This window comes from Lissotriton vulgaris, unplaced genomic scaffold (genome assembly GCF_964263255.1).
Source record: "Lissotriton vulgaris unplaced genomic scaffold, aLisVul1.2 SCAFFOLD_723, whole genome shotgun sequence".
In the NCBI taxonomy this organism is placed as follows: Eukaryota; Metazoa; Chordata; class Amphibia; order Caudata; family Salamandridae; genus Lissotriton; species Lissotriton vulgaris.
Window position 1 is genome coordinate 570,952 of NW_028240735.1, and position 12,857 is coordinate 583,808.

Sequence of the window (12,857 nt, forward strand, 5' to 3'; positions counted from 1 at the left end):
AGTGGAAACTGCAGACACCAGAGTTAGCAAACCTCACAAAATATATGAAATAACATTACGTATAGAAGGGGATAAGACTAGAAAAATAAGGGGACTATTCTGGGATAATCTCTCCAAGGGCTATGACATCCTTCTAGCTGAAAAAGACTGGCCACCAGAGTTTGTCAGGGACTGCCCTCATGGCGAAGAAATAATTATGCCTGCCTTCTCAAATCATATCCCAATTCATAAAAAATATACACTTGCTAGAAAGTGGGCAGTAGCTCTAGCTCCTGCTTTATATAAAAATCACGTTGGATGGGATGAGGACTCTCCTCCTCACAAAATCCAGTTAAAATCACAACCTACTGCACAAAGGCAGTACCCAATTAAGCAAGAAGCTAAAAAACAGGTAAAAGAAATACTAGATCAATTAGAATACCAGGGGGTGATTGAAACTTGCACCTCACAAATGAACAACCCTTTGTTTCCGGTCTCCAAACCAGACAATTCATATCGTCTAGTTTTGGATTACCGACACCTTAACTCATGTTGCAAAACTTTTGCAGTGCAAAACTCACATAGTGCTGCACTAATGAATAACATAGTGCGCAAAAAATACAAAACAACATTAGACATCTCTAATGGATTCTTTTGTCAAAATATTGCACCAGAGAGCAGATACTTGTCTGCGTTCTCAATAAATGGCACTCAAAAACAATTCTGTCGGTTAGCCCAGGGGTACAAGAACAGCCCGGGAGTATTCTCAGCGAGAGTAACAGAATTACTACAAATATATGATGACGAAGCATTATCTTATGTCGATGACATATACCTAACAGATGATGACTTGGATACTCACTTGAAAAGAGTGAACACCATAATACTTGGGTTCGCAGCAGAGGGTTACAAATTCAACTTTAAAAAATCCAGAATTGCCCATCTAACAGTCCTGTTCTTAGGATATGAATTATCAAGTGAAGGCAAAAGCCTGGCTGACAATTTCCTAGAGAAATGTGCCGTACTCTAAGCACCTAGAACACTAAAAAACCTACAGTCAATTCTAGGCTTCCTAAATTTCGGAAGAACATACATTGCAAATTACGCAGAAAGGGTCAAACCCCTTTATGATCTAATTAAACCAGATTTTAAAAGAACAAATTGGACTCAAATACACACAGAAATTCTGAGATCCTTACAAACAGACATGTTAATTAAAACAAAATTAGAAACACGTGATAACACACGCAATCTTGTGATTCGAGTCATCCCAGGAAGATGCGGATTCACATACCTGACCTCTAATGAGGGAGAAAAGGTACCAATTGCATTCAAATCACACTTGTACACAGAAGCTGAAAAGAAGTTCAGTATTAAAGACAACATTGTTCATGCAGTTCAAACCGCAATAGCTAGAGAAAAAGACAAAGCTGACGGTAGACATATCACAGTCAGAACAGCAGAACCAGCCTTTGAGGCACTAACAACACCGTGCAATTTACCAACAACAGTATTGAATCCGGAATGGATACAATGGGTAGATTCAATTACAACGGACAAAGTATACTACTATTTTGATCCAGAATTAAAGGAATTGAAAAATCTAGAATATGAAAGAATATACCCTCTGCCAATCGACATTCTGCCCTTACGACACTACGCCTGTGTAATATATACAGACGGACATGCTCAACCCCCCGTTTGGGGAGAACAAGCATACAACCCCACATGTGGGATTACAAAAGAAGTGTGGCGCGGAGGTAAACTAAGACCTCTATTAACAAAAACACACTCAGTCGAAACTAATTCAGAACAACAGACTGAAATATTAGCATTGAAAATGGCGCTAGATAATGCGGATCGCGAATTCCCGACACTTATAGTGTCCGATTCATATTACTGCGTCAAATCATACAACAAGGATTTGCAGACATGGATTCAAAACGGTTACAAAGATGACACAGGTGCAACAATAAAGCAACAACTGCTTTGGGAACAAATAGTTCTGTTACAAAAAGAACTACCAAAGACTCACTTGACACACTCACTGAGTCATCAGCGTGATGGCGTTCACGTTGCAGGGAATTCATTGGCTGAGACAGCCACAGCGGCAGCCACTAAATCGGCTTTCGTAGTTTGAAAAAAGCGTACAGCGAAGTATATTGACGGTGAAACAGTGCTGGCGGTGAAAACGTCATCAAAAGGCGACTGCTCAGCGCTACCATTCAACTATCCACTCAATTATACATACATAATCGATGCAAACTCAGTCCCTTTTGCTCGAATCCCTGGAGTGGGGGATAGAGTGATTCCAAACATGGACAGGAGAAACTTGTTAATCGCAGACGCACATATGGGCGAGGGTCTCAGACACCTCAAATTAAAAGATTCTCTGGAAGAATTACAATCAAGGTACTGGTGGGCAGGCATGAGCCTGCAGCATACCATTTTTGTAAAGAACTGCCCAAACTGCAACTGGAATCGCAGTGGTGAGAGGAACGGTGTAATACCGTGTCGTTTCACTCCAGAAAAAATCACCAGTAAAAAGCAAGGCTTGCGATTAACATATACAGGCTAGTTTCCACTTATAATGTAGATCACCAGCACTCGGCTGACGTCTGGACTGTTATACAGAGATTTGCGAGTCTAAATGGCATATACGCTAAGAGCATGCTACGTTTGACCATTGTTTTCACTCTAGCCCTCCAGCCTGAGGGGAAACATGGCCAAATGAGCATAGCACAGCCGGAATCTTCTCACTTCCTTCCTGAGGGATACGGGATGGTGTAAAGAAAAAACCAAGGCATAAAGCAATCTATAACGGAAAGGATATTAGGTTCGGGAGCTGGGTGGGTCAAACATCTAATAAGTGTCCAACGTAGTCTAAATAACCTGCCAAGAAATTCTCTGAAGGGATTCAGTCCGTACGAATTATTATTTGGAATTAGGATGTTAATCTCTGACCTTGATAGTCAGACTTCAGTGGTGAAGGAAAAAAGCTTTGATATCAAAGACCGTTTGGCTATTTTACAGGACTTAAACGAAACAAGAAAAGACCTGAGCAACATAAAGTTGAAACAACAGCCAACAACCACTGAAGAACCACCACCTGTCCCAGCAAGACCTGTCTGGATTCCAAAAGTCGGGGATCTAGTCAGAGAAAAAATCGCGGTAAAGAAGGAATTTGGGCCTTCTTACAGAAAAGCAGTTCCTGTCTTGTCCATCAACGGGACAAGATCAGTTGTACTACCGCCACTTGCTGGTAAAAAGGAGAACCGAGTTGTATCCATCGACCTGGTAAAACCACAATCATGTGGCCGATAACAAATGGTAGGCCAAGTGGAGTAGAACCCAAGTAGTAGAACACCAAGGTTTGCTACAAACACAGAGGTCCTAACTAAGAGGCTAATCACATTCGAAACGCCTACAGAAGAACAACAAGGACTATGCAACAATGCAATGGAACTTAGACCTCTGAAAACCCAAATAAAAACATTTAGCAGAGACACACCAATCTACAATGAAGTACCAAGTGAAAATGCAAGAAACAGTCATCCTGAAGCAATTGGAACAATTGACAAAACTGCATCCGGCTACTTCATAAACTTCGATGATTCCTCTGAAGACCTCAGTGAATCAAAAACACAGCCATCAACAAAAACCTTTAAAGATAAAGCTAAAGAACTTTTGAAACAACTGAAAGAAACATATCTGATTTCTCCATGGATCGAATTTTGGGTGGGTTTTGGTGCATTTATCCTCATACTTTGGCTCATCATGGTACTAACTTTGGGACGCTTCATTGAGGGAATATATGCTAAAATGGACACAGCAAGTCAGAAAATCAACTTGATTCTCAAACCACACATATCTTCACACGTCGAGAAAAGAGAACTTTCTACAGTCAACTTCACAGCCAATCCTATACCGGGTGGGGTAGCATGGGACAACACTGACTACGAAATCTATGGTCCGGTTGAAATCCTGAAATATCCACACCAAATTAAGATCTCATTGAGTGACTTTGTAAAACCAAGCTCATTTGCTGATGATTGGGACTTCGAAAGCATAGATAATATGATGTCTGACTTAGTGATGTCTGCTAAATTTACCAAACATGATTATTTGCAGGGTTCGACTAATTATGATAGTATGTACTGTTACAACCACTACGGTAACCATTTTCTACATAAATCTGCACAACCTAGAAATGTTTTAAATTATAATCAATGGGAACATTGTGCAACACCTCCAAAAGGAAGCTCAAGAACCATTTATGACAAATATTCATACTTTTCAGGTTTTAACACAAGTAATGCTGAAACATTTTATTTCAAATTGTCAAATAAGACAGGGACAAAGACCATGATAACAAACACAAAATTGATATATTCAGACTCATTTTTTGAACAAATGAATACTTTTGGTTTTGATTATTGGGACAAAAATGTTGAATTAAAAAGTGTTTGGGGTACAAAAGAATGGCAAGTACAAGGTATAGAATCTTTGTTTAGAGCCTGCATGATCCCAGAACAAATTATATTTTTAAATGACACTGTTCAACAAACTACCTGTCTCGGCCTAGCCAAAATCAAAGATTTAAATAAATTGTCTATTCCAAAGCCAACAATGAACAGCAATAGCTCTACAGATGAAGAGATAGACGTAAACTATGTATTAAACCAAAACAGAACACATCCTGATTGGAAAGAGTGGTTGATCTGGCCCACAGATACTAATAACTGTCAAGACAGATTCCTGAACAAAACACAGGGGTTCAAAATGACCAGGCCAGACCCAAGATATTCCCAAAGACATCACCCAGGGATAATAACCACCTACAGTGTGGGCAAATTATGCCTTCAATGGCTACAGACCTCCACACTGGCAGAAATTAAGCAACACCTAACTTTACTTACTGATGGTGCTGACTTGCGTGATTTCATTATGGGACCACGCAAACAGCGTCAAAAGCGTTTCATAGCAGCCTCTGTATATGCAGCATACAACGAGGCCTGGAAGGTGACTCAAATTGAAACTGCAGAAAGAATACAGGAAATTGACCGTATTCATTTGGAAAAATCACTTTCTGTAGTGGATAATGGGTTAATGACTCTGTCCTCCAGAATTTTTTACATGGGATAATTAATATTCCAATATCAACCTTCAGGTTTCAATACTGCCAAAAATATATACAGGCTGGCATGTACGAAAAATTGGGGAAAGGGTACATTAAAACAACATGGAACTTGCCCTATTCACATGCATGTGTCAGTAATAAAGGACAGAAAGTGTTTCTTAGTGGCAATAATTGTGCGATGTCACTAAGCGGTACACTTCTGTGTAATGGAATTAGTTTGCATGGAGCCTGTGAAGGGAATTCATATAACCTTTCATGTCACCAGCAAGGCACACCTGCAACAGAGATAGAACCATTCTTTCAAAGACTCTACAATGGGAGTTACATTCTAATTGTGGATCGCAGATGTTGTAGTCTTATGCCCGGGACTCCTTATCTCGTAACTATGACTGCGAAGGTCAAGTGCTGTGGACGCTCATTGTTCCCCAGCTCCTTTCCAGACAGGGAGGCAAGGGCATGGCCCAACTTGAAAATTACTTCTATTCGAATAGATACTTTAAGCAGAATGAAAACAGTGCTTCTTCAGACGCCGACCAGGCTCACGTCATCAAAAGAAACGTATGATCTCCAAGTCGCAAGGACGACTGCAGAGATACATTCTTTATTATCAACTAATTCCCCCATACATTTCGCAGAAATCCTTAATGAAATCTTAAATATTTCTGATACCAATGGGATCTCAAAAGTATTTAAGACAGTATTTTCGATGGCATTAACACCATTCAAAGCCATACTGGGTATTTTTCCAGATTTCGTCCATTCGATTTTTGGCGGACTTCCCCTCATTTTGGGACTAATTGCAGGAATCCTATTCTTGGTCCTAATTTTTCGTTATGGCAAACCGTGTCACAGACAAAACACCTGCGACAAGGGAAGAAACAATCCGAGCCATTGGATACCGGGACCGGATATCAAAAATCCTGGGTCTATCCCGGCTTAGAGACCTGAATATGACTTGGTTTCTATCATTTCGACCAATGTGGCAACGATGTGTTTTACCTGTATTAAGGTGCCTACTATGCGGAGAAGAATGCGTGTTAGACACCTGTCTGACGCTACAATCGGATGACCCAATGGATGCAGAAACATTGTTGAGTCCAATCAAGGCTCATGCTTTGTGCTGCCCTCAACGGCTACCAATCCTGATGACGGCATTCGTGGAAACTTCACCACTACGATTGAGGGGTAGTGAAGTTCAAGATGAAAGCAGCATCGATCAGGTACGACCTTCTGTCAGCAATCCAAATCAAAACGTCAATGGAGACAATCATGCGCACGAATGCATGGTTACACCTATTTCCGAGTTAGTGGAACTTTCCCAGGAAGCTGTTGACAGCTTTTTCGAAAGCCTAAATGATATGATGTTCTCACCAGAGCAGAAATAGAAACTTTGAGCAAGCTCGCACACGGCGTTCCCTGAATTTGGCCTTCAACTTTAATAATAAAGTCACATGAACAATTTTCCCTCCAGTTCACGGACAGCAATTTTTTCAGCAGCCCAAAAATATTTTTACAATTTTTCGGGACACTTATCTTCTGCTTAAAGTAAGAACTATTCTTAGAGAACTAAGATTTCTATTTTTTAGACACTTTATAGACATTAGCTGCCCGCTGGTATGTTCATAATCATTTTATTCTGTGATGAAGTGGTCTCGAACCTTTTTTCTGTATTAAGTGCCATTTCATGTGTAAATTCTCGTATACCGATTAAGCAATAATGTATTAAATTGCGTGATTACTTTAGCATTATTCTACAGCTTGAGTGCATACAATACATATGACTGAAATTTTTCCGTATATTTGATAATTTCAAAATGCATTTATGTATTTTGGGGTGGTAAGGTATACACAATACTCTATAAGTATGTTGTACTATGTTTACTATGCCTAGATTAGTAAATATGTCCATAGTTATCGTGGAGTGAGTGTGATGTATTCCTATAGGTTCTGTATCGATCCCCCCTATTCCTGACCCTATTCTGGCTAACAAACTAACAAGTTAACTAGCAGCCATCCCATGAGGCAGAAAACCCCCATGATGCAGGAACCATTATCTGATAAAGCCACACTACGGCACAGGAACGTGTTATCTGATTAGGTCATAACGCTTGCCATCTAATTAGACAAGCGATATTCCTCCAGCCCCTGATAAGGCATACGGAGTTCTCTAAACAAATCAAACCTATGACAACCTGGGAAAAACCCTGCGCCCATTGTTTTGATTTCACCGAGAACTTCAGCAAAAGAATGTGCTAACGACCTGGTCGTATGACATCCTTATTGACGTATCTATGTCCATCCTTACGTCAATCTCGGCACCTTAAAGGTATAAATATTACCGATCTTGCGCTATGCAAACACACGCGGTGGTGACGAGATCGGAGCAGCCAGACTTGACGAAGCCCAGAGCAGAGCAGACCCCGCTGGCGCAGCCCCGCCTTCCTGACGCGCTGAGAACGAGACGCGCTGCTTTCTCCTGCCGAGAAACCCAGCACCAGCGCTTCCGGGTAGCCCTCGCAGGCAGCCTGGAATATCGAGACCAGAGAGAGAGATACCATCCCTCATCCATCCTAACTTCCAGGTACAGAACTGAATAACCCCTCGCAGAGAATTCTTTAGTCAGTCACTTGGCAAAACAAACTTAACTTAAACTGTAACTTTCTATTCCCGCCCACGTATTAGGCTTAGGTCAGGTACACGGGGTAGGCGTATTTAGAAACACCAGTTGAGTACGTTTAGTCAATTGTATATGTGTATGTAATCTATTTTATTCATTTTAAACCTTCATATGGCTTAGAAACCATATCAATGTTTTTACAGTATTATTTTATACTTCTGCTTTTAATGTATGCACTTTACTTAACCATAAGTATTGCAATAATATCGATCCATTTCTCTTGTATGAGAAAAGAGACTGATCAATAAATAACATCTTTTATTGAACACGCCTGTCTCCTCCTTTTCTCTACAATCTGATGAGACTAAGAATGCACATACTGACTGAGTAAAATAAATTGCCTTTTGTTCACACGACTCTAGAGATACACTCTTGATTAGGGGAGAGCAAAGTTGTCATGTTCTATGGTTGTCAGAAACTAAATCCCTTCTTGTCTAATCAGGGAAGTTAATTCCTTCCTGAACATTCGAGAAAGTTTCTAGTGAACTCTGAGCTAGCTGGCAAACCCAAAACTTTAAGTCTAATATCGACAGTAGTAGACCTAGTTAACGGCTGGTCTAGGCCTATACTATTGAAGGTATTATTCCAATGCGCAGAGCCTATTGGGATAATAGGAACTACACTACACTTCCCTTTACAGAGTGTGCATGTCACCTTCACTTGAGAGGTTTGGAATGCCACAACACCTGCAACGAGCACACATTTAAATGGTACGCATCTGTGGTGTATGTATTGAGGTCTGAATCTTATATAGTTTTGATATTCTTCCGATCATTACTGACTCTGAGAGAGTGCCAGTGCCAGACATATGCTCCAGGCTGCAGTGGCACATGGACTTGAAGGGGCAAGTGATAGAGGCCTATTTGTCATACTTGCACTGGTGACCTTTGCAGCATTGTAATGCAACTGATGGCTTCTCACTTGTTAGATGCCATAGTGGGGCTGTCAATACACTGTTGGCTGTCTTTATAGATTTATCTGTATTTCTCAAGAAAAGTAGGTCTCAATACAGTCTGTTGTTTAACTCATTGTGTATTCTGTGAGAAGTATTTGTGTGTGTGTGTCAAATGACATTATAAGTTGCCTCTTCCAGATTTCATACCATGCTCAATCCGCCATGCACTTAAGCAAAGCTTTCAGCCGTGTTCCACAGCTAGTTAGAAGAGTAATCTAGATACTTCCTGTTCGCATTCTTTGCCTATTATTTCAAGAAATGTTTTGCTGGGTCTGGTTCATCAGTTAGCTAATATATCCACTCCAGAAATCTGTGTTTGATCTCTGTCATAAACTTAAATAATGGTGTGGCACCCGGTCTTTCATCTTTCTGAGGTCGATAAAATGAGTGCCATTGAGTTGGATAACAATATTTTTTATTTGGTTTTAAGACCCCCTCTGGTGAGTATGTGCTTTATAAACATACATGGTGTGATTCGGACACAAATGTATTTTAATCTTTTGTTTTTCACTTTCTTTGCAATATTACATTGACAGTATTCCCTCTGCCTCACCTTCACTCAGTAATTTTCATATTCATATCCATTACCATGACCTCCTTTCTTTCCTTCGTCCCCCCTATTGCCTTTCCTCTTTCTCTTCCTCAGCACCTCCAGCCACGCCTTCTTTCCTCTTTCCATTCTTGCTTCCCTGCACCCTCATTCCTTCCCCATCCCTTGGTGCATTTCTTCCTTCTTCCTCCATTCGTTCCTTACTTTCTTTTTTTCCTTCTCCTTCCTTCATCCCTTCTTTAATTTCTTACTCTCTTATCCTCAATCCTTTCTTCGGCTTTTCTTCCTCCTTTCCTTTCTTTTGATTCATCCATCACACATCATTCATTTCCTTTTCCCCTCTGTCCCTTCATTTCTTTCTTTCACATTCTTTTCTTATTCCCTTCCTCTATCATCCATTACTTATATATTTCCTCACACCAGTACTCCCTTTCCTTCCTGCATTGTTGCTGCTTTCTGTAATATATTCCTTCATTCATCCCCTCCGATCTTTTAAACATCATAGAACAAACACATTCTCTTTAGTTTGTAAAGCTGCCTCAAGTACTCAAATGACCTTTCCAAAAGTAGCATTTTGAGATTTACAAACATTCCCTAATTTCAGTTCACTTTTAAGTTATTGTTATAGGCGTTCCATGTTTTATATTGTTATGTTACATTGATTTGTATAGTGCACTAATGACCCGGGAGAGTATCCACGCATTTGGACAGTATGTAGATGTGAGGCGCCAAGGTGTTTGTCAGTATCAAGACATGTAAAACATACAAGTACATGTCCTACCCTTTACTTATAGCACACATAAGGGTACGCCAGGTCATTAAGAGCATGTTCTTATATGTGAAGAAAATACTATTTTTAAAGGACGAGAACCCTCCCGCCCAAGGGTGTCTTCATCAATGGATTCCCTCCTCACACCAGTACCACAAGGTACCTGGTGAGGGCTACAACTCTCATCTGGAGAGTAGCTGAGATGCCTTTTAGGTAATAGAGAAGAGCTTTTTGAGACGCAGCGTTTTGGCCGGCAGTGAGACCCAGGAGCCAGTGGTCACCAGGAAAACAGCGGCCCCTCCCCCTTGACACCGAGGGAATAAAGGATCACCTCGTGCCTCCCGCCTCCCGCTCCGCGGGAGATGCAGCATTTTGGCCGGCAGCGGGACCCAGGAGCCAGTGGTCGCCAGGAGAACAGCGGCCCCTCCCGCTTGACACCGAGGGAATAAAGGATCACCTCGTGCCTCCCGCCTCCCGCTCCGCGGGAGATGCAGCCTTTTGGCCGGCAGCGGGACCCAGGAGCCAGGGGTCGCCAGGAGAACAGCGGCCCCTCCCCCTTGACACCGGGGGCATAAAGGATTACCTCGAGCCTCCCGCTCTGCGGGAGACGCAGCGTTTTGGTCGGCAGCAGGACCCAGGAGCCAGTGGTTGCCAGGAGAACAGCGGACCCTCCCCCTTGACACCGGGGGCATAAAGGATCACCTCGCGCCTACCGCTACGCGGGAGATGCAGCGTTTTGGCCGGCAGCGGGACCCAGGAGCCAGTGGTCCCCAGGAGAACACCAGCCCCTCCCCCTTGACACCGAGGGAATAAAGGATCACCTCGTGCCTCCCGCCTCCCGCTCTGCGGGAGATGCAGCATTTTGGCCGGCAGTGGGACCCAGGAGCCAGTGGTCGCCAGGAGAACAGCGGCCCCTCCCCCTTGACACCGAGGGAATAAAGGATCACCTCGTGCCTCCCGCTCCGCGGGAGATGCAGCATTTTGGCCGGCAGCGGGACCCAGGAGCCAGTGGTCGCCCGGAGAACAGCGGCCCCTCCCCCTTGACACCGAGGGAATAAAGGATCAACTCGTGCCTCCCGCCTCCCGCTCCGCGGGAGATGCAGCATTTTGGCCGGCAGCGGCACCCAGGAGCCAGTGGTCGCCAGGAGAACAGCGTCCCCTCCCCCTTGACACCGGGGGCATAAAGGATTACCTCGAGCCTCCCGCTCTGCGGGAGACGCAGCGTTTTGGTCGGCAGCAGGACCCAGGAGCCAGTGGTCGCCAGGAGAACAGCAGACCCTCCCCCTTGACACCGGGGGCATAAAGGATCACCTCGCGCCTACCGCTACGCGGGAGATGCAGCGTTTTGGCCGGCAGCGGGACCCAGGAGCCAGTGGTCGCCAGGAGAACACCGGCCCCTCCCCCTTGACACCGAGGGAATAAAGGATCACCTCGTGCCTCCCGCCTCCCGCTCCGCGGGAGATGCAGCATTTTGGCCGGCAGCGGGACCCAGGAGCCAGTGGTGGCCAGGAGAACAGCGGCCCCTCCCCCTTGACACCGGGGGCATAAAGGATTACCTTGCGCCTCCCGCTCTGCGGGAGACGCAGCGTTTTGGCCGGCAGCAGGACCCAGGAGCCAGTGGTCACCAGGAGAACAGCGGCCCCTCCCCCTTGACACCAGGGGCATAAAGGATCACCTCGCATCTCCCGCTCTGCGGGAGACGCAGCGTTTTGGCCGGCAGGGGGACCCAGGAGCCAGTGGTCACCAGGAGAACAGTGGCGCCTCCCCCTTGACACCGGGGGCATAAAGGATCACCTCGCGCCTCCCGCTCCGCGGGAGACGCAGAGTTTTGGCCGGCAGCGGGAGCCAGTGGTCACCAGGAGAACAGTGGCCCCTCCCCCTTGACACCCGGGGCATAAAGGATCATCTTGCGCCTCCCACTCTGCGGGAGACGCAGCGTTTTGGCCGGCAGCGGGACCCAGGAGCCAGTGGTCACCAGGAGAACAGCGGACCCTCCCCCTTGACACCGGGAGCATAAAGGATCACCTTGCGCCTCCCGCTCCACGGGAGACACAGCGTTTTGCCGGGCAGCAGGAGCCAGTGGTCACCAGGAGAACAGCGGCCCCTCCCCCTTGACACCAGGGGCATAAAGGATCATCTTGCGCCTCTCGCTCCGCGGGAGATGCAGCGTTTTGGCCGGCAGCGGGACCCAGGAGCCAGTGGTCACCAGGAGAACAGCGGCCCCTCCCCCTTGACACTGGGGGCATAAAGGATCACCTCGCGCCTCCCGCTCCGCGGGAGATGCAGCGTTTTGGCCGTCAGCGGGACCCAGGAGCCAGTGGTCACCAGGAGAACAGTGGCCCCTCCCCCTTGACACCGGGGGCACAAAGGATCACCTAGCGCCTCCCGCTCCAGGGGAGACACAGCGTTTTGGCCAGCAGCGGGACCCAGGAGCCAGTGGTCACCAGGAGAACAGCGGCCCCTTCCCCTTGACATCAGGGGTGATTTATACAAGTACTACTTCCGGCCCCGCGGGACACACGCGGGCGTGCGCCGGGCTGAGCCCGGAAAAGGGTGGGCCGCCTGTGGCCTTCCGTGGACGACAGTGGTCGGGCGGGCCACCCCTCTAAGCTGTGAGCAAGGTGAGAGAAAATTCTTAAATGGGGAATCATATTGTTAATACAACTACACAGGTTCCCAAGATCGCTTCTGTTGTCCCTCCCTCATTCGAAAGCATGCTGGAGAATGCTTTTAATATGGTTACAATCGAAATTGCAAATACGGAGAGAAGAATGTCAATGGGACTTT

General features: G+C 45.2%; 1 protein-coding gene across 1 annotated transcript in view; it reads left to right on the top strand.

Moving 5' to 3' along the window:
- LOC147672889 (NACHT, LRR and PYD domains-containing protein 3-like) overlaps positions 1–12,857 on the top strand; it is a 664,362-nt gene that overhangs the window by 444,840 nt on the left and 206,665 nt on the right. The gene's annotated exons all lie outside the window — the stretch shown is intronic.